The sequence below is a fragment of the Triticum aestivum genome, chromosome 6B (genome assembly GCF_018294505.1).
Source record: "Triticum aestivum cultivar Chinese Spring chromosome 6B, IWGSC CS RefSeq v2.1, whole genome shotgun sequence".
NCBI classification, from domain to species: Eukaryota; Viridiplantae; Streptophyta; class Magnoliopsida; order Poales; family Poaceae; genus Triticum; species Triticum aestivum.
Window position 1 is genome coordinate 600456941 of NC_057810.1, and position 20931 is coordinate 600477871.

Here is a 20931-nt window from a genome sequence, read left to right on the forward strand (position 1 = left end):
CCTCTCTTTCCCAATCTCCTCCTGTCTTTTTCGCTTGCCGTTTTTATGTTTGCTTGTGTGTTGGATTACTTGTTTCCATGGCACAAGATAATACCAAGTTGTGTGACTTCTCGAATACCAATAATAATGATTTCATAGTACTCCGATTGCTCCTCTTAATGATGTTGAGTCTTGTGAAATCAATGCTGCTTTGCTGAATCTTGTTATGAAAGATCAATTCGCCGGCCCTTCTAGTGAAGATGCCGCTACTCATCTAAACAATTTTGTTGATTTGTGTGATATGCAAAAGAAGAAAGATATGGATAACAACATTGTCAAATTGAAGGTATTTCCGTTTTCACTTAGAGATCGTGCTAAAATTTGGTTTTCGTCTTTGCCCAAAAATAGTATTGATTCTTGGAACAAGTGCAAAGATGCTTTTATCTCTAAGTATTTTCCTCCCGCTAAGATCATCACTCTTAGGAACGATATTATGAATTTTAAACAACTTGATCATGAGAATGTTGCCCAATCTTGGGAAAGAATGAAATTGATGCTTCGCAATTGCCCTACTCATGGTTTGAATTTATGGATGATCATACAAAAAATTTATGCCGGTTTGAACTTTGCTTCTAGAAATCTCTTAGATTCGGCCGCGGGAGGCACGTTTATGGAAATTACGTTAGGAGATGCTACAAAATTGCTTGATAATATTATTGCTAATTATTCTTAATGGCACACCAAAAGATCTTCTAGTAAAAAAGTGCATGCTATAGAAGAAATCAATGTTTTGAGTGGAAAGATGGATGAACTTATGAAGATGTTTGCTACTAAAAATACTCCTCTTGATCCCAATGATATGCCTTTGTCTTCCTTGATTGAGGACAATAATTTATCTATGGATGTGAATTTTGTTGGTAGGAATAGTTTTGGAAACAATGCTTCTAAAGGAAATTATAATACTATACCGTTCCCTAGTAATCCCTCTAATAATTATGGAAATTCCTACAATAATTCTTATGGTAATTTTAATAAGATTCCCTCTGATTTTGAGAATAGTGTTAAAGAATTTATGATTTCTCAAATGAATTTTAATGCTTTGCTTGAAGAAAAATTGCTCAAAGTTGATGATTTGGCTAGGAACGTTGATAGACTTTCACTTGATGTTAATTCTCTTAAACATGGATCTTCTTCTCCTAAGCATGATATCAATGAGTCTCTTAAAGTAATGAGAATCTCCGTTGATGAGTGCAAGAAAAGAACCGCTAGATTGCGTGCTAAAAAAGAAAGCTTTATAAAAGCGTGTTCTTCTAGTCTACATGAAAATAATGGTGAGGATCTCAAAGTTATTGATGCGTCTCCGATTAGATCTATGTTTTGCAATATGAATTTTGATGATTATGGGAGTGATAATGAATCAACTTTGCCTAGAAAGCGTCCCAAGAATTCAGAATCTTTAGATCTTGATGTTAAATTTGGTAAAAGAGAGATTGGAGAATCCTCAACTTCTAATAATGTTGAACCCACTATCTCGGATTTCAAGGAATTTGATTATGATAATTGCTCTTTAAAATGTTGCATTTCCTTGTTGCAATCCGTTGTTAATTCTCCTCATGCTTATAGTCAAAATAAAGCTTTTACCAAACATATTGTTGATGCCTTGTTGCAATCTTATGATGAAAAACTTAATTTGGAAGTTTCTATACCTAGAAAACTTAATGATGAGTGGGAACCTACTATAAAGATTAGAATTAAAGATTATGAGTGTTTTGCTTTGTGTGATTTGGGTGCTAGTGTTTCCACGATTCCGAAAACTTTATGTGATAGTCTAGGTTTGCATGATCTTGACGATTGCTCTTTAAATTTGCACCTTGCGGATTCCACCATTAAAAAGCCTACAGGAAGGATCAATTATGTTCTTATTGTTGCAAATAGAAATTTGGTGCCCGTAGATTTTATCTTTCTTGATATAGATTGCAATCTTTCTTGCCCTATTATTCTTGGTAGACCTTTCCTTAAAACGATTGGTGTGATTATTGATATGAAGGAAGGGAACATTAGATTCCAATTTCCTTTAAAGAAAGGCATGAAACACTTTCCAAGAAAGAAAGTAAAATTACCTTTTGAATCTATCATGCGTGCTACTTATGAATCTAGTCCCAAAGATGGCACTAGTTAGATCTATCTTTGCTTTTATGCCTAGCTAGGGGCGTTAAACGATAGCGCTAGTTGGGAGGCAACCCAATTTTTCTTTATGCTTTTTGTTTTTGCTCCTATTTAGGAATAAATCTTGCATCTACTCTCTGTTTAGATGTGTTTTTATCTTTTAATTAGTGTTTGTGCCAAGTAGAACCTATAGGATAACCTATGATGATAGTTGATTTGATTCTGCTGAAAAAAAACAGAAACTTTGTGCGCACGATATAATTTTGTTAAATCACAACGTGCTTTTGCGTTGATTCTTTTTGCTGCTGTTCTATAGACAAATTGTCCAGGACTTCCTATTTTGGTAGGATGTTTAGAGTTCCCTAAGTTTGCGTTAGTTACAGATTGCTACAGACTGTTCTATTTTTGACAGATTCTGTTTTTCTTGTGTTGTTTTCTTATTTCAATGCATCTATGGCTAGTAAATTAGTTTATAAACCATAAATAAGTTGGAATACAGTAGGTTTAACACCAAAATAAATAAAGAATGAGTTCATTGCAGTACCTTATGTGGTGGTTTTGTTTTCTTTCACTAACGGAGCTTATAAGATTTCGTGTTGAGTTTTGTGTTGTGAAGTTTTCAAGTTTTGGGTAAAGCTTTTATGGACTATGGAATAAAGGATGTCAAGACCCTAAACTTGGGGATGCCCATGGCACCCCAAGATATTCAAGGATAGCCAAAAGCCTAAGCTTGGGGATGCCCCGAGGAGGCATCCCCTCTTTCGTCTTCGTTCATTGGTAACTTTACTTGGAGCTATATTTTTATTCGCCACATGATATGTGTTTTGCTTGGAGCGTCGTGTATTATATTAGTCTCTGATTGTTAGTTTAACACAATCATCCTTGCTGTACACACCTTTTGGGAGAAGCCTATTTGTTTAGAATTTGCTAGAATACTCTATGTGCTTCACTTATATCTTTTGAGCTTGATAGTTTTTGCTCTAGTGCTTCACTTATATCTTTTAGAGCACGGTGGTGTCTTAATTTTGAAGAAATTGCTAGTCTCTCATGCTTCACTTATATTATTTTGAGAGTATTTTCACTACACCACGACACTGCATTCCCTACCGATGTGTGTTGGCAAAAGTCACTTTCGCCGTCCGATTGCAGGTCGGAAAAACTTCTATCAAACTGTCGGTCGGTAATACTCACGTGTACCACCCAACTGTCGGTCGGGAATGCTGAAGCATATAGCATCAAACCGTTGGACGGTAAAAAGTGCACTACTATCAAACTGTTTTTTTTTTGAGGGAACTACTATCAAACTGTTGGTCGGCAAATAATGCCGACCGACCATGGGTCGCCAATTGGGCCGCTCAAAATATCTGCGCGCGCGTGCGTGGGAAACTTAGCGCGTGAAGCCCATCTAAAATTTTCGGCCCCTCATCCCCACAGCCCACCCTATCTCTCCGCCCTCTCTCCCTTATCTCTTTCTCTCCCGATCTGAGCGGAGGTGGCGGCAGCTCCCATCCTCTTCCCCCACTCCTCTCCCTCAGATTGAGCTCCGCCCCAAAGTGGAGGAAAGGTACGCGGCCGTCGATCTGTGCACGTCTAGCCATGGAGGGCTCCCCCCTCTCGCACTCCTTCTCCGCATGGAGCGTTAGCAGCCCACACGTCGTAGATCCACTACCCCTGTGTCCTCCCCACACCGGCCGCCGGTGGCTGCCGCATAGATCCGTTCCTCCCCCACCTGCCACACGGGGCGGCGCACGCTGCCATGCCGTTTGGGTGCAGCCAGACCGCCGCCCCTACCCTCGCGCTCCGGGCAGAGGCTCGTTCTTCTTGGTGGTGACTACACGTTCCTCCCTGGTGGTGGCACTCTGCCGCTGTCTTGCGTTTCTCCCAGTGGCTGCGCCCTTCGACCCCTACCTCGAATCAGTGAGTCCCCTTCCCGTTATCTTGAATTTGATGTGCAACGGTATGCATGTCTTTGTTTATCTTGAATTCTCTCATATCCATGTCCGTCAGTTACTCAGTTTGCAATAGAACTTCACATCTTTCCTAGATCATAGTTGTTTGATTATTAGCAAACAATGATTCTTTACCTTTCCTTTTCACATCCGCAGATCGATCCGGCAATAGAGAGATGAAACTGCAAAGAAGCATGATAAGGAAAAAGCGGGTACACCTCTAATCTTTGTAGTATATAAGAGAGGATGACTAAACTAATATTGCCAACATATATGTTTGCTGTCCTCGACCTGGATGTGGATGACACTCTTTTTCTTTCAGTTTGTAGTTGGTTTGCATTGTTTCTGCAAAAGAATTTTGTCTGAATGTTGTAAATAACAGTTGGTCAAAAGTCATATGGGTACAGTCATAGTTGCCAAGTTTCCGGTTCGAGAGGCTCGAGGTACGGGAACGAGGGTCGAGGATCGCTGGTTGCCAAAACTAGGGATCGATTGAGGTATACATCTCTGGAACAGCCGTTCGACAGTGGGAACGCGATCCTGTTAAATCAGGGACGATGAGCCCGGGTCGATCAGTTTGATCCTTCCAAGTATTGTACATGGAAACAAAAATATATTAAGGAAAGAGTGCAATATCGTTCAAGGGCAAGAGCAAATTAAGGAAGTCCATCTTGTATTAGAGGACCGCTGTTATTTTACGTCATTTCTGGCCTTCTGTTCCTAAATTATCTCCCCTACAGTTACGGCCACGCCGTGTTTTTCCATTCCTTGTATACCTGCAATGTCCGGTCATCATGGGAACGCGTACCGGCCGTCGAATCCTATCGACCCGCACTCGATCCCGACCCTCGATTGGGGTCGATGAACCCGGTACACGGGACGCGGCGTCGACCCACGTTCCCGGCTACTATGGGTACAGTGGAGCATATCAGCACTGCCCCTAAACAATATACATGTCATTAGTCATTACTTATTTCTTTGCTAAGATAAGTTGATAAATAACTTGTTTTGTTGTTTTCTGTCGTGAACTACACGATATGGACATTTCACTCCAGTTTGTGCTATTTTTTAACTCTAATTGACTTGTTGATATGTCATTCTAGAATTTTGTTGTTTCTATTGGAACCTATATTATCAATTTTACACCTTGCAGAATTTATGACTAACAGGTTACATGCTGGTTTCTTACATGCTGGTTTCTTACTGTTTAGGTTTCGACGCTGGACATTTGAACAAAATCATATACTAGAGACTGCTTGTATTATAATAGAAGGTAAACTTACCAATCGAATAGAGTGAACAATACTTGTATTAGTGTTTTCCATTGTATTGCATGTGCATTGTGGTCTACTATCAATCCATAGAAATTACACTGTATAATGATGGATGAAACGAATGGAACCTATATCCTGACTTGCCACTACTATATTGTAGCTTCTAAAACACTTGTATGCACATATAGTTTCTCTTGGTTATTATAACTGAAACATTATTGAGATAAATCTCGCTCAGTTTTTCTAGTGCGGAAGGAAAGCTTCAAGATGTTCCATTTAAAGCCCTGATATCTATTTGAAAATTAATTCATGTGCATACCTCCTCGATCCTAACATTATCATGTCTCCATTTCTCTTATTCAAGAGAAGCGTGAAACAAAGCACTCATTCAGAATTCTATGCTATCAGAAATAAGGTCATTAATATTCAGATATATGCATGTAAACTTGGCCTGTGATGTAAGAAATTAGGAGATAGTTTCCTGTAGAATAATGGTTCATGTATGTGCAGCAATTCAATTGCCTTGTGATGTAATAGTTGATGCCATGCTTGTAAGTGGGTTGGTTTCATGACCTTAACAGTGCAAAGCTATGCACGTAACATTCACATTTTATTTTGAGTTTCCCTTCAGCAATTACTTGTTAATATTTCAGCACTAAACTATATTTGGCTGAGTATATCAATATTCAAACTTGTTTGTGTCGCTTTCACTATTTTGTGAGCCTTTAATCGCTCGTGTTCACATCTTCTGTCTTGGATACTATATCTATTATTTGACCTGACTGGATGCTTATTTATGATTATGACAGATAAAAATGATATTTTGTTATGTTGTCGATTTCCTTGAGAAACAAAGTAGTTGCTGCCTGAATCTGGAACATTTCATGGACTTGTGTTATTAATGTAGTCTAACCATCTTTATTTCCAACAACATATACTATTAGCAGATGGTGGGATTCATATTGGATTTGTACAAAATAAAAACTTTTCATATAGTATTGTTCTATTAGTGAAGTGAATATTAAAATAATTTATCTTGAGGAGAAACTGAAAGAATTCCAGATCTTGATGAATGTATACCTCGGTTGTGAGGATCTGAAGAAACCCTTTTTTCTGTTGCTGGTAGTGGCGCAAGATTTCTTATATCTGGGTGAGGGCATCCATCAATGTTGGGACAAGGAATCTCATCACTATAGTATGTAGCTACCACAGTGGACCAGGTGCGTTCTTGAGCATAGCTAGACGGAAAAACATCTTTCCCGAGCTGGCATGTGAAGGCAACTTGACCAATCTTGTTTATTTTTTGAAATTTAAAGTCAAAATAAGGGATGTATTCACCAGCTAGTCAATCTCCTTTCAGGAAGAATAGTATAAAAAACTCTATGCTTAGCACACATCTGCTATGGAAAGTACATCATAGTTAAGCCTAGTTACTTAAGTTGTCCTAGTAAGATCTACAATTTTGTATAATAAGTCTGCACATGTGTAGTCCATGAAATCAAATTAAATAGCTAGATAAGCATGTTATTTTTAATGAGAAGAAACAAACTCCTTTGTTGACCTATCAACTCCTTATGGAGATGGTGGGCCGGCTGGGGTGATCTCAGCCGAGGATCAATGTTAGTGTTAACACATGACTATTGAATTCTCTGTATTTATTACTATTTATATTTTTGAGAATGTGATGATCTCTTTGTTGGAATTTTGCTACTGTAGTCTAGCTTCTATTAGTGTATTATAATTGAGAATTGTTTAACTTTTGTAGGAAACAAACCAAAAGAGAGCACTCACACAGAACCATGAAGCCAATGATCTACATCAACTAGATGTTTTAGATTTCTTTTTTTTGGCGCTGAAACATGATCAAATGGTCAGAAACGGTCTAAATGTGTATTTTGACGGCCGAAATGACTGGGAGCGAGAGACAGCTCCCTTTAGGCTCAGTTTTACTGTTCTAAATTTTGTACAACTGATGTCTCATACTTGCATCTTTTACATGTCCTTTTGTGAACTTGATGTATGGTGTCTTGGTGGTAATGTTTAGAGCAGACTGTAGTGTATGTATGTGACAAATAGTTAATCGAATAAAAAAATGTTTGGGGCACCTGATGTGAGCCTGATGTATGGTGTCTTGGTGACTATACTTGACAATCAGTACGATATGTTAATTAAAGCTATGGCTGGGTGAATTAAATGTAGAAGAACTATTGGTTGGCAAAGAAAAATCCTGGCTGATTGTTGGTCGGCAAAACAAACCTCGTCTGACAGTCGGTTGGGAAAGGCTAATGCCAGGCCCAACAGAATGTTGGTCGGGAAAGAATACCCCGTCCAATAGTCGGTCGGGAAACGCCCATGGTTTCCCCAACAGGCTGTCGGTCGGGAAAGGCCCATGGCAGACCCAACAGACTGTCGGTCGGGAAAGATACTCCATAGCTATCAAGCAGTCGGTCGGGAAAGCTATGTAGGTCGGGAAAAGCTTTTCCCGTCTGGACTTTCCCCAACAGACGTTGTCGGTCAGCACTAGTCTTTTCCGTCCGACTGTCTGTTGGTGAAACTTGGATTCCCGACCAACCTGTCTTTTGGGGATGTAGTGCTATGGTGTAGTGTTTAGAACAGCATGGTATTTGCTATTACCATAAAGTTGGTCCTAGAATGATGTGCATCCAAGTTGGGTATAATAAAAACTATCATAGGAAGTGAATTGGATGCTATGTTCAACTTGATACTTGATAATTGTTTTGAGATATGGAGGTAGTAATATTAAAGTTATGTTAGTTGGGTGATTATGAATTTAAAGAATGCTTGTGTTGAAGTTTGTGATTCCCGTAGCATGCACGTATGGTGAACCGCTTTGTGATGAAGTTGGAGCACAATTTTATTTATTGATTGTCTTCCTTATGAGTGGCGGTCGGGGACGAGCGATGGTCTTTTCCTACCAATCTATCCCCCTAGGAGCATGTGCGTAGTGCTTTGATTTTTTATGAATTCTAAATTTTTGCAATAAGTATATGAGTTCTTTTGATTAATGTTGAGTCCATGGACTATACGCACCCTTTCACCCTTCCATCATTGCTAGCCTCTCTTGTGCCGCGCAATTTTCGCCGGTACCATACACCCACCATACTCCTTCCTCAAAAAAGCCACCATACCTACCTATTATGGCATTTCCATAGCCATTCCGAGAGATATTGCCATTCAACTTTCCACCGTTCCGTTCATATGACACACATTACTTTTGTCATATTGCTCTTTGCATGATCATGTAGTTGACATCGTATTTGTGGCAAGGCCACCTTCATAATTTTCATACATGTCGCTCTTGATTCATTGCATATCCCGGTATACCGCCAGAGGCATTCATATAGAGTCATATTTTGTTCTAGATTTGAGTTGTAAATCCATAAAAGTGTGATGATCTTCATTATTAGAGCATTGTCCTCATGAGGAAAGGATGATGAAGGCTATGATTCCCCCACAAGTCGGGATGAGACTTCGGACTTTACAAAAAGAAAAAAAAGGAGAAAAGAAAAAAAGGAGAAAAAAGAAGGCCAAAGAAAAAAAAAAGAGAAAAAGAAAAAAAAAATGAGAGAAAAAGAGAGAAGGGACAATGCTACTATCTCTTTTTCCACACTTGTGCTTCAAAATAGCACCATGATCTTCATGATAGAGAATCTCATATGTGTCACTTTCATATACTAGTGGGAATTTCTCATTATAGAACTTGGCTTGTATATTCCAATGATGGGCTTCCTCAAAAGTGCCCTAGGTCTTCGTGAGCAAGCAAGTTGGATGCACACCCACTTAGTTTCTTTTTTTGAGCTTTCATATATTTATAGCTCTAGTGCATCCGTTTCATGGCAATCCCTACTCACTCACATTGATATCTATTAAAGGGCATCACCATAGCCCGTTGATACGCCTAGTTTATGTGAGACTATCTTCTCCTTTTTGTCTTCTCCACAACCACCATTCTATTCCACATATAGTGCTATGTCCATGGCTCACGCTCATGTATTGCGTGAAAGTTGAAAGAGTTTGAGATTATTAAAGTATGAAACAATTGCTTGGCTTGTCATCGGGGTTGTGCATGATTAAATACTCTGTGTGATGAAGATAGAGCAACAGCCAGACTATATGATTTTGTAGGGATAACTTTCTTTAGCCATGTTATTTTGAGAAGACATGATTACTTTGATTAGTATGCTTGAAGTATTATTATTTCTTATGTCAATATGAACTTTTATTTTGTATTCATTTGGATCTGAACATTCATGCCACAATGAAGAAAATTACATTATGAATTATGCTAGGTAGCATTCCACATCAAAAATTCTCTTTTTATCATTTACCTACTCGAGGACAAGCAGGAATTAAGCTTGGGGATGCTTGATACGTCTCCAGCGTATCTATAATTTTTGATTGTTCCATGCTATTACATTACCCCTTTTGGATGTTTATGGACTTTATTTTACATATTTATATCATTTTTGGGATTAACCTACTAACCGGAGGCCCAGCCCATATTGCTGTTTTTTTGCCTATTTCAGTATTTTGAAGAAAAGGAATATCAAACGGAGTCCAAACGGAGTGAAACCTTCGGGAGCATTATTTTTGGAACAAATCTGATACGGACAGCTTGGAGTGCAAGTCAAGAAGCTCCCGAGGCTCCCACGAGATAGGAGGGCGCCCCCCCCCCCCTGTAGGGCGCGCCCCCTGTCTCGTGGGCCCCTCGGGCGTCCACCGACGTACTTCTTCCTCCTATATATACCTACGGACACCGAAAACATCCAGGAGCACCACGAAACACAATTTCCACCACCGTAACCTTCTGTATCCGTGAGATCCCATCTTGGAGCCTTCGCCGGCACTCTGCCGGAGGGGGAATCGACCATGGAGGGCTTCTACATCAACACCATAGCCCCTCCGATGAGTTGTGAGTAGTTTACCACAGACCTACGGGTCCATAGTTATTAGCTAGATGGCTTCTTCTCTCTTTTTGGATCTCAATACAATGTTCTCCCCCTCTCTTGTGGAGATCTATTCGATGTAATCTATTTTTGCGGTGTGTTTGTAGAGATCCAATGAATTGTGGGTTTATGATCAAGTTTATCTATGAATAATATTGGAATCTTCTCTCGATTCTTTTATGTATGATTGAGTTATCTTTGCAAGTCTCTTCGAATTATCAGTTTCGTTTGGCCTACTAGATTGATCTTTCTTGCCATGGGAGAAGTGTTTAGCTTTGGGTTCAATCTTGCGGTGTTCTTACCCAGTGACAGAAAGGGTTGCAAGACACATATTGTATTGTTGCCATCGAGGATAACAAGATGGGGTTTATATCATATTGCATGAGTTTTTCCCTCTACATCATGTCATCTTGCTTAATGCGTTACTCTGTTCTTATGAACTTAATACTCTAGATGCATGCTGGATAGCGGTTGATGTGTGGAGTAATAGTAGTAGATGCAGGCAGGAGTCGGTCTACTTGTTATGGACATGATGCCTATATACATGATCATGCCTAGATAATCTCATAACTATGCGCTTTTCTATCAATTGCTCGACAGTAATTTGTTCACCCACCGTAATACTTATGCTATCTCGAAAGAAGCCTCTAGTGAAACCTATGGCCCCCGGGTCTATCTCTTATCATATTTGCTTTCAATCTATCTTTATTTGCATCTTTACTTTTTGCATCTATATTACAAAATACCAAAAATATATTACTATCTCTATTAGATCTCACTTTTGCAAGAGGCCATGAAGGGATTGACAACCCCTTTATTGCGTTGGTTGCGAGTTCTCAGTTTGTTTGTGTAGGTGCGTGGGACTTTTGAGGAGCCTCCTACTGGATTGATACCTTGGTTCTCAAAACTGAGGGAAATACTTACGCTACACCCCTCTCCTCTTGGAGGAAAACCAACGCAAGCTCAAGACGTAGCAATAGCTAGAGAAGGTTCTAAGGCATTCTTGTCCATCCACTTGGCAAAAGGAAAGAAACCAAACAAAACAACAAGTGGATGTCCTCGAATGAGTAAAATATGCAACCAACATGCTCACATAGTAAAATGGCAAATGAAATATGTGGCAAAGCATGCATAAACACTCTAGCATCTATCAAGCAATTGGCAATGACTAGGTCATCTATATATGAGTATATTGACTTAGGAGTCAAATGAGAACATTTGATCATATGTCATACTCATTGTTTAAGCACAAGTGGGGTTACCACTTTTACATAAAGCATTATTATGTTCACACCATTAGAGTTGCTTTAGCTCAATCCTTTAGAGTAAATCTCCCCCTAGATGTGAGATCCCCCCTCAGAGGGATGAACTAACCTTGGGTTTTGTTGATGATGACTTCATGTAAGTTTTGAAGATGTGGATGCTCAATGTTGATGTAGATCATTCGGAGCAATCCATTGGAGTGAGTTGCACATTCAATACCTACACGGGTTAGTCCCACAATGAACAAACAAGGATATCCATAGACATAGAGTGATGCACACACAAGATGATGTCCATGAAAGCATTAGGTTACCTTGTCCCTTGTCTTACCAACAAGAGGTTTTGTGACTCCTTGAACTAGTGCAAGATGTGGCAGTTGATTGCACTTGTCCTTGCCAAAATGATGAGAGTGAAGTTTATTAGCGGAGTCACCCTCAAGAACTCTCCAGTTCTTCTTCTTTGGGATCCACATCATCTTGATGGGAATCCTTAGAGTTGTAGTCGTACTTGATGAAGTAGAACTTGATGTAGTAGAACTTGATGTAGTATTGGGAACCCACTTGACCAAGGCCTTAGGAGCTTCTTCAAATGAATCAATCTCCTCTTGAAGCTTGTCCTTGCCTTTTTGCTTGTGGTCTTGTGGTGGAAGATCATCTTGAGCTTGTGTTCCTTTGAAATAAGTAGGATCGTACTTCTCTTGTTGAGGAACAAACTTTGTCTTGGGGTATTGATCTTCTTCCCACTCAACTCCATTGGCATTGAACTTTCGTTCAAAACCAACACCTTGATTCTCCCGGTGCCTTCCTTGCTTGCGTACAATCTCCTCGAATTTCTTACTTCCGGCAAGGCTCTTGTAAACACCTTTCTCTATAATTCCCTTCAATAAGCTATTTTCTTGCTCAAGTGTAACTTGGCTAAGAGAATCATCAGTGGAATCAATAGAACTACTAGAAGCAACAACATTGGATTTAACATGATTATTGTTACTACTAGAAGAAGAATCTTTCTTGTTCTTGTTACTAGACTTGACTTGTGGCATGTAAGTAGATAAGAGTAAACGCTTGGCAAAGTAAGAAGAACTTTTCTTGCGAAGATCATCATTGATTGGCTTTAAAAACTCATGCTCTTGCTCAAGGTTGAGCTTTTCAAAGCATAATTTCCTGTGAGTCTTTAAAAGTTCTCGATGATCTTCCAAGATAGTTTCATGAGCTAACTTAAGAGTGTTTAGTTCTTTAGCTAGACGCTCAATATTCTCCTTATCATCGTCATTCGTTTTATCTTGATTAGCATGATTAATTGATGTTTTGTCATAGTATTCATCACTAGAGTTTTCAACAAGTAAATCATCATCATCTAACAAGTCATCTTTATCACTATTGAAATCAACATACTCGGGGTGTGATACCTTTGGGCCTTTAGCCATGAAGCATCTTCCAATTCCTTCATTTGGTGAGTCAAATATGTCGTAGGAGTTGGTTGACACAAGTGCTAGACCGACAACACCTTCATCTTGAGTATATTCGGAGTCGGAGTGATAGCTTCTCTCGGAAGGATGGTCAGAGTCGGAGCCGGATACCCATTCACCAACATGAGCTTGATGTCTTCGTTTTGTGTAGCTCTTTGATGATTTGTCCTTCCTTTCCGAATCCTTGCTTCTCCGGGATGTTCTTCATTCATAACGATCATCTCTACTCCTTCTTTCTCTTGATGGTGATTCTTCTCTTCTACTCCTTCTTTTTGGAGAATCTTCTCTTCTTTTGTAGGGAGTCATACACTCATTGGAATAGTGTCTGGGTCTTCCACAATTGTAGCAATTACGCTCACGACAAGAAGATCTTTTGTCATTGTAGGACCTTGACTTGGAACTTCTTTCCTTGCTTCTACTCTTGTAGAACTTGTTGAAGTTCTTCACCATTAGTCTCAATTCTTTATTGAAGGTTTGTTTCTCACTTGATGATGTGGGAGCTTCACATGAGTCTTTGTAAGCACCACTTTACTTGTTGTGGACCTCTTCCTTATCCTTGAGTGACATATCATGAGCAACAATTCTTCCAATGACTTCCGTTGGCTTGAGATCTTTGTAATTGGGAATCATTTGGATCAGTGTGCACACGGTATCATATTTTCCATCCAAGGCTCTTAGGATCTTCTTGATCATGAACTTGTCGGTCATCTCTTCACTTCCTAAGCCGGCAATCTCATTTGTGATGAGTGCAAGCCTAGAGTACATTTCAGCGACGCCTTCACCATCCTTCATTTTAAACTTGTCAAGTTGACTTTGAAGCACATCCAATTTGGATTCCTTGACGGATTCGGTACCTTCGTGCATATCAATCAAAGTATCCCAAATTTCCTTTGCATTCTCAAGACGGCTGATTTTGTTGAATTCTTCGGGGCATAATCCGTTGAAGTGAATATCACAAGCTTTAGCATTGTATTGCAGCATCTTCAACTCTTCCGCGGTGGCTTCACGGTTCGGTTCTCTCCCATCAAAGAATTCACCTTGCAAGCCAATACACACAATAGCCCAAATGGCGGGGTTATGTCCAAGAATATGCATTTTCATCTTATGCTTCCAACTAGCAAAATTTGTACCATCAAAGTAAGGACCTCTACGGTGGTAATTTCCCTCGCTAGATGCCATACTCTCCTAGGTTGTGAAACCAAGGCTATGACCACCAAAAGCTATGGAAGTCAAAGCAAATGGAGACCAAAGCTCTAATACCACTTGTATGATCGAAAATATGTTTAGAGGGGGGTGATTAGACTACTTGACCAAATAAAAATCTAGCCTTTTCCCAATTTTAGTTCTTGGCAGATTTTAGCAACTTAGCACAAGTCAAGCAATCAACCTACACATGCAATTCTAAGAGTATAGCAGAGGAATGTAAAACAATTGCATATGAAGGTAAAGGGAGGAGTTTGAGGAGGAAAATGCAATGTAGACACGGAGATTTTTTATCCATGGTTCCGATAGGTGGTGCTATCATACATCCACGTTGATGGAGACTTGAACCCACGAAGGGTAACGGTTGCACGAGTCCACAGAGGGCTCCACCCACGAAGGGTCCACGAAGAAGCAACCTTGTCTAGCCCACCATGGCCGTCGCCCACGAAGGACTTGCGTCACTCGGGTAGATCTTCATGAAGTAGGCGATCTCCTTGCCCTTACGAACTCCTTGGTTCAACTCCACAATCTTGACGAAGGCTCCCAAGTGACACCTAACCAATCTAGGAGACACCACTCTCCAAGAGGTAATAGATGGTGTGTTGATGATGAACTCCTTGCTCTTATGCTTCAAATGATAGTCTCGCCAACACTCAACTCTCTCTCACGGGATTTGGATTTGGTGGAAAGAAGATTTGAGTGGAAAGCAACTTGGGGAAGGCTAGAGATCAAGATTTATGTGGTAGGAATGGAATATCTTAACCTCAACACAAGTGTAGGTGGTTATCTCTCACAAAATGTATGTTGGAAGTGTAGGCATGTTCTGATGGCTCTCTCCAGGAATGAAAAGTGGGTGTAGGGGTATAAATAGCCTCCACACAAAATCTAACTGTTACACACAACTTACCAAACCCGGTGGGACCGAATCGTGAAACTCGGTCAGACCGATTTAGTTCACAATGTGACCCTTAGCAACTTCAGTGGGACTAACATGTCAACTCGGTGTGACCGATATCGTAAGGGTTAGGGCATAACGTAATGAGACCGATTACACAAACTTGGTGAGACCGATTTTGGTAATAGACAAATAGAGAGTTGGTCAGGCAAACTCGGTGGGACCGATTCGCTCATCTCGGTTGGACCGAAATGTTACAAAAGGGAAACAGAGAGTTTGCGTTGCAATCTCAATGGTACTGATCGCTCATCTCGGTTTGACCGAGACGTTACAAAGGGAAACAGAGAGATTACAATCCTGCTACGTCTTGAGCTTGCGTTGGTTTTCCTTGAAGAGGAAAGGGTGATGCATCAATAGTAGCGTAAGTATTACCCTCAGTTTTTGGGAACCAAGGTGTCATTCAAGTAGGAGGCTCCTCATAAGTCCCACGCACCTACACAAACAAACAAGAACTTGCAACCAACGCAATAAAGGGGTGGTCAATCCCTTCACGGCCACTTGCAAAAGTGAGATCTGATAGAGATAATATGATAAGATAAATATATTTTTGGTATTTTATGATATAGATTGGAAAAGTAAAAGATGCAAATAAAAGTAGATTGAAAGCTTATATGATAAAAGATAGACCCTGGGGCCATAGGTTTCACTAGTGGCTTCTCTCAAGATAGCATAAGTATTATGGTGGGTGAACAAATTACTGTCGAGCAATTGATAGAAAAGCGAATAATTATAAGATTATCTAGGCATGATCATGTATATAGGCATCACGTCCGTGACAAGTAGACCGACTCTCTGCCTGCATCTACTACTATTACTCCACACATCGACCGCTATCCAGCATGCATCTAGAGTATTAAGTTCATAAAGAATAGAGTAACGCATTAAGAAAGATGACATGATGTAGAGGGATAAACTCATGCAATATGATATAAACCCCATCTTTTTATCCTCGATAGCAACGATACAATACGTGCCTTGTTGCCCCTGCTATCACTGGGAAAGGACACCGCAACATTGAACCCAAAGCTAAGCACTTCTCCCATTGCAAGAATTATCAATCTAGTAGGCCAAACCAAACTGATAATTCGAAGAGACTTGCAAAGATAACTTAATCGCACATAAAAGAATTCAGAGGAGATTCAAATATTTCTCATAGGTAAACTTGATCATAAACCCACAATTCATCGGATCTCGACAAACACACTTCAAAAAGAGTTTCATCGAATAGATCTCCAAGAAGATCGAGGAGAACTTTGTATTGAGATTTAAAGAGAGAGAAGAAGCCATCTAGCTAATAAGTATGGACCCAAAGGTCTGTGGTAAACTACTCACAACTCATCGGAAGGGCCTTGGAGATGATGTAGAGACCCTCCATGGTCTATTCCCCCTCTGGCGGAGCGCTGGCAAAGGCTCCAAGATGGGATCTCGCGGCTATAGAAAGTTACGGCGGTGGAAATAGTTTTTAGTGGTCGCTTCTGATGTTTTCAGGGTACGTGGGTATATGTAGGAGGAAGAAGTAGGTCGGTGGGCACTTGAGGGGCCCACGAGGGTGGGGGCGCGCCCACCTATAGGGGGCGCGTCAGGCACCCTCATGGCTGCCTCCTCCGTTGCTTGACGTCCACTCCAAGTCCCCTGGATCATGTTTGTTCCAAAAAGATCGCTCCCGAAGGTTTCATTCCATTTGGAATCCGTTTGATATTCCTTTTCTTCAGGCTGGGCCTCCGGCTAGTAGGTTAGTCCCAAAAATGATATAAAAGTGTAAATTAAAGCCCATAAACATCCAAAACGGGTAATATAATAGCACGGAACAATAAAAAATTATAGATATGTTGGAGACATATCAAGCATCCCCAAGCTTAATTCATGCTCGTCCTCGAGTAGGTAAATGATAAAAACAAAAATTTTGATATGGAATGCTACCTAGCATAATTCTCAATGTAATTTTCTTTGTTGTGGCATGAATGTTCGGATCCAAATGATTCAAAATAAAAGATCATATTGACATAAGAAATAGTAATACTTCAAGCATACTAATCAAAGCAATCATGTCTTCTCAAAATAACATGGCTAAAGAAAGTTCATCCCTACAAAATAGTTAGGCTATGCTTCATTTTCATCACACAAAATACTCCCGTGAAGAACAACCCCAGTTTCAGCCAAGCAATTAGTTCATACTTTTTAACGCGCTTCAGCCTTTCTGAACTCTCACGCAATACATGAGCGTGAGCCATGGATATAGCACTATGGGTGGAATAGAATATGATGATGGAGGTTGTGTGGAGAAGACAAAAAAGGAGAAATTCTCACATTGACGAGGCTAATCAACGAGCTATGGAGATGCCCATCAATTGACGTCAACATGAGGAGTAGGGATTGCCATGCAATGGATGCACTAGAGCTATAAATGTATGAAAGCTCAACAAAAGAAACTAAGTTGGTGTGCATCCAACTTGCTTGCTCACAAAGACCTAGGGCATTTGAGGAAGCCCATCGTAGGAATATACAAGCCAAGTTCTATAATGAAAAATTCCCACTAGTATATGAAAGTGACAACATATGAGACTCTCTATATGAAGAACATGGTGCTACTTTGAAGCACAAGTATGGAAAATGATAGTAATATTGCCCCCTTTTTATTTTCTTTTTCTTTTTTTTCATTTTTCTTTTTCTTGGGCCTTTCTTTTTTTCTTTTGGCCTTTCTTCTTTTTTTTATTTTTTTTCTTTGGCCTTTATTTTTTTTTCTTTTTGGCCTTTCACTTTTTTTATTTGGGGACAATGCTCTAATAATGATGATCATCACACTTCTATTTATTTACCACTGATGAATAACAAATCAAAACTAGAACAAGATATGACTCTATATGAGTGCCTCCGGCGGTGTACCGGGATGGGCAATGAATCAAGAGTGACATGTATGAAAAATTATGCATGGTGGCTTTGCCACAAATACGATGTCAACTACATGATCATGCAAGGCAATATGACAATGATGATGCGTGTCATGATGATGAACGGGATGGTGGAAAGTTGCATGGCAATATATCTCGGAATGGCTATGGAAATGCCATAATAGGTAGGTATGGTGGCTGTTTTGAGGAAGGTATAAGGAGGTTTATGTGTGATAGAGCGTATCATATCACGGGGTTTGGATGCACCGGCGAAGTTTGCACAACCTCTCAAGGTGAGAAAGGGCAATGCACGGTACCGAAGAGGCTAGCAATGATGGAAAGGTAAAAGTGCATATAATCCATGGACTCAACATTAGTCATAAAGAACTCATATACTATTGCAAAAGTTTTATTAGCCCTCAAGCAAAGTACTACTTGCATGCTCCTAGGGGGAGGTTGGTAGGAGTTAACCATCGCGTGCCCCCGACCTCCACTCAAGGGAAGGCAATCAAAAGAGCACCCTATGCAATAAATTTGTTACACAACTTTTACCATACGTGCATGCTACGGGACTTGCCAACTTCAACACAAGCATTATTTAAATTCATAATCACCCAACTAGCATGACTCTAATATCACCACCTCCATATCTCAAAACAATTATCAAGTATAAAATTGATCATAGCTTTCTATTCACTTCCTATGATAGTTTTTATTATACCCAACTTGGATGCCCATCATTCTAGGACCAATTTTATAACCATAGAAAATACCATGCTGTTCTAAGAGCCTCTCAAAATAATATAAGTGAAGCATGAGAGATTAATAATTTCTACAAAATCAAGCCACCGCCGTGCTCTAAAAGATTTAAGTGAAGCACTAGAGCAAAAATATCTAGCTCAAAAGATATAAGTGAAGCACATAGAGTATTCTAATAAATTCCAATCAAGTGGGTTTCTCCCAAAAGGTGCGTACAGCAAGGATGATTGTGGTGATCTAAAAAGCAAATACTAATATCATACAAGACGCTCCAAGCAAAACACATATCATGTGGCGAATAAAAATATAGCTCCAAGTAAAGTTACCGATGAACGAAGACGAAAGACGGGATGCCTTCCGGGGAATCCCCTAGCTTAGGCTTTTGGTTATCCTTGAATATCTTGGGGTGCCATAGGCATCCCCAATATTAGCCACTTGCCACTCCTTATTCCATAGTCCATCAAATCTTTACCCAAAACTTAAAAACATCACAACACAAAACTTAACAGGAAATCTCATAAGCTCCGTTAGTGCAAGCAAGAAAAACCACCACATAAGGTACTGTAATGAACTCATTATTTATTTATATTGGTTTTAAACCTACTGTATTCCAACTTGTCTATGGTTCATATCACTTAATACTAGCCATAGATGCATCAAAATAAGCAAACAACACACGAAAGACAGAATCTGTCAGAAACAGAACAGTCTGTAGCAATCTGTAACTCTCGAATAGTTCTCGAACTCTAAAAATCCTACCAAAATAGAAAGTCCTGGGAAATTTGTCTATTGATCTACAGAAAAAGGAATCAATGCAAAAGCACGTTTCTGTGAATTACTAAAATTATTTTCGTGCGTGCAAAGTTTCTGTTTTCCAGCAGAATCAAATTAACTATCACCATAGGTTATCCTATAGGTTCTACTTGGCACAAACAGTAATTAAAACATGAAAACACATATAAACAGAAGCTAGATGAAAATTTTAATACTAAACAGAAGCAAAAACAAAGAACGAAAATAAAATTGGGTTGCCTCCCAACTAGCACTATTGTTTAACGCCCCTAGCTAGGCATAAAAGCGAGGATAGATCTAAGTAGTGCCATCTTTGGCACTCAATTACTCAATAGAGCACTTATAATCTTTAGGGGTTTCTCCGTTTTTAGCAATGATCAAGCCCTTAGGCAAGAATTCAAGAAATTCATTTGTAGCAAAAGATTCCTTAATGATAGAGAGACAGTTGGGATGAACACTTATTGATTTGAGATCCGCATTTCCCTTATTAGAAGATTCACCGTTATTTTTAGGAACATAAATAAATTTGGTAGTTTTGGTAAGAGGACTTGGAGTGTTTTTCATGGATGAAAAGGCCGACCCTAAGTTGGTAATGATATCCTCAAGTCTACCAATTCTCGTAGAATCTAGATCTATACTTTTATTAACTATAGGTTCTTTCTCTTTGAAAAATTCAAAGTCACTCCAACCCTAGATCCATAATGGGTGATTTGGTCATGAATCCTTTTTTCTAGATTTTCAACTAACTCAACAGTGGCGACTTTATTTTCAATAATTTCAAGCCTTTGCATCACATGTTCTAAAGTTAAAATAGTTCCATTAACCAAAAGAGGGGGTGGACCAAACAAATCTAACATAGCATTATAAGCATCAAAAGTATGGCTATCCAAGAAATTCCCTCCGGGAATGGTATCAAGAATGCATCCATTCCAAGGGGTAATGCCTACATAAAAATTGCAAAGAAGAACGGAAGTGGAAAGCTTCCTAGTAGATCTATTTTGAGCATTGCAAATTCTATGCCAATCATCTTTTAGATTTTCTCCCTCCCTTTGCTTAATATTAAGAATTTCATGTTCGGGAGTAATAACGAGGATAGGATGACTAGCCATAGCGACGAGCAAACAAAAGACAAGCGAAAAAGAGAGGAGATTGGGAAAGAGAGGGCGAATAAAACAGCAAGGGTGAAGTGGGGGAGAGGAAAACGAGAGGCAAATGGCAAATAATGTAATGCGAGGAAGATGAGTTTGTGATGGGTACTTGGTATGTCTTGA

At 39.6% G+C, this 20931-nt stretch overlaps 1 long non-coding RNA gene across 1 annotated transcript; it reads left to right on the forward strand.

The window, feature by feature from the left end:
- The first annotated feature begins 3600 nt into the window (after positions 1-3600).
- LOC123138241 (uncharacterized) lies at positions 3601-7477 on the forward strand. The gene is made up of 5 exons (XR_006468913.1): positions 3601-4062; positions 4251-4306; positions 5306-5367; positions 6495-6588; positions 7134-7477. It is a non-coding gene; the product is annotated as an uncharacterized lncRNA (long non-coding RNA).
- Positions 7478-20931: the final 13454 nt, after the last annotated feature.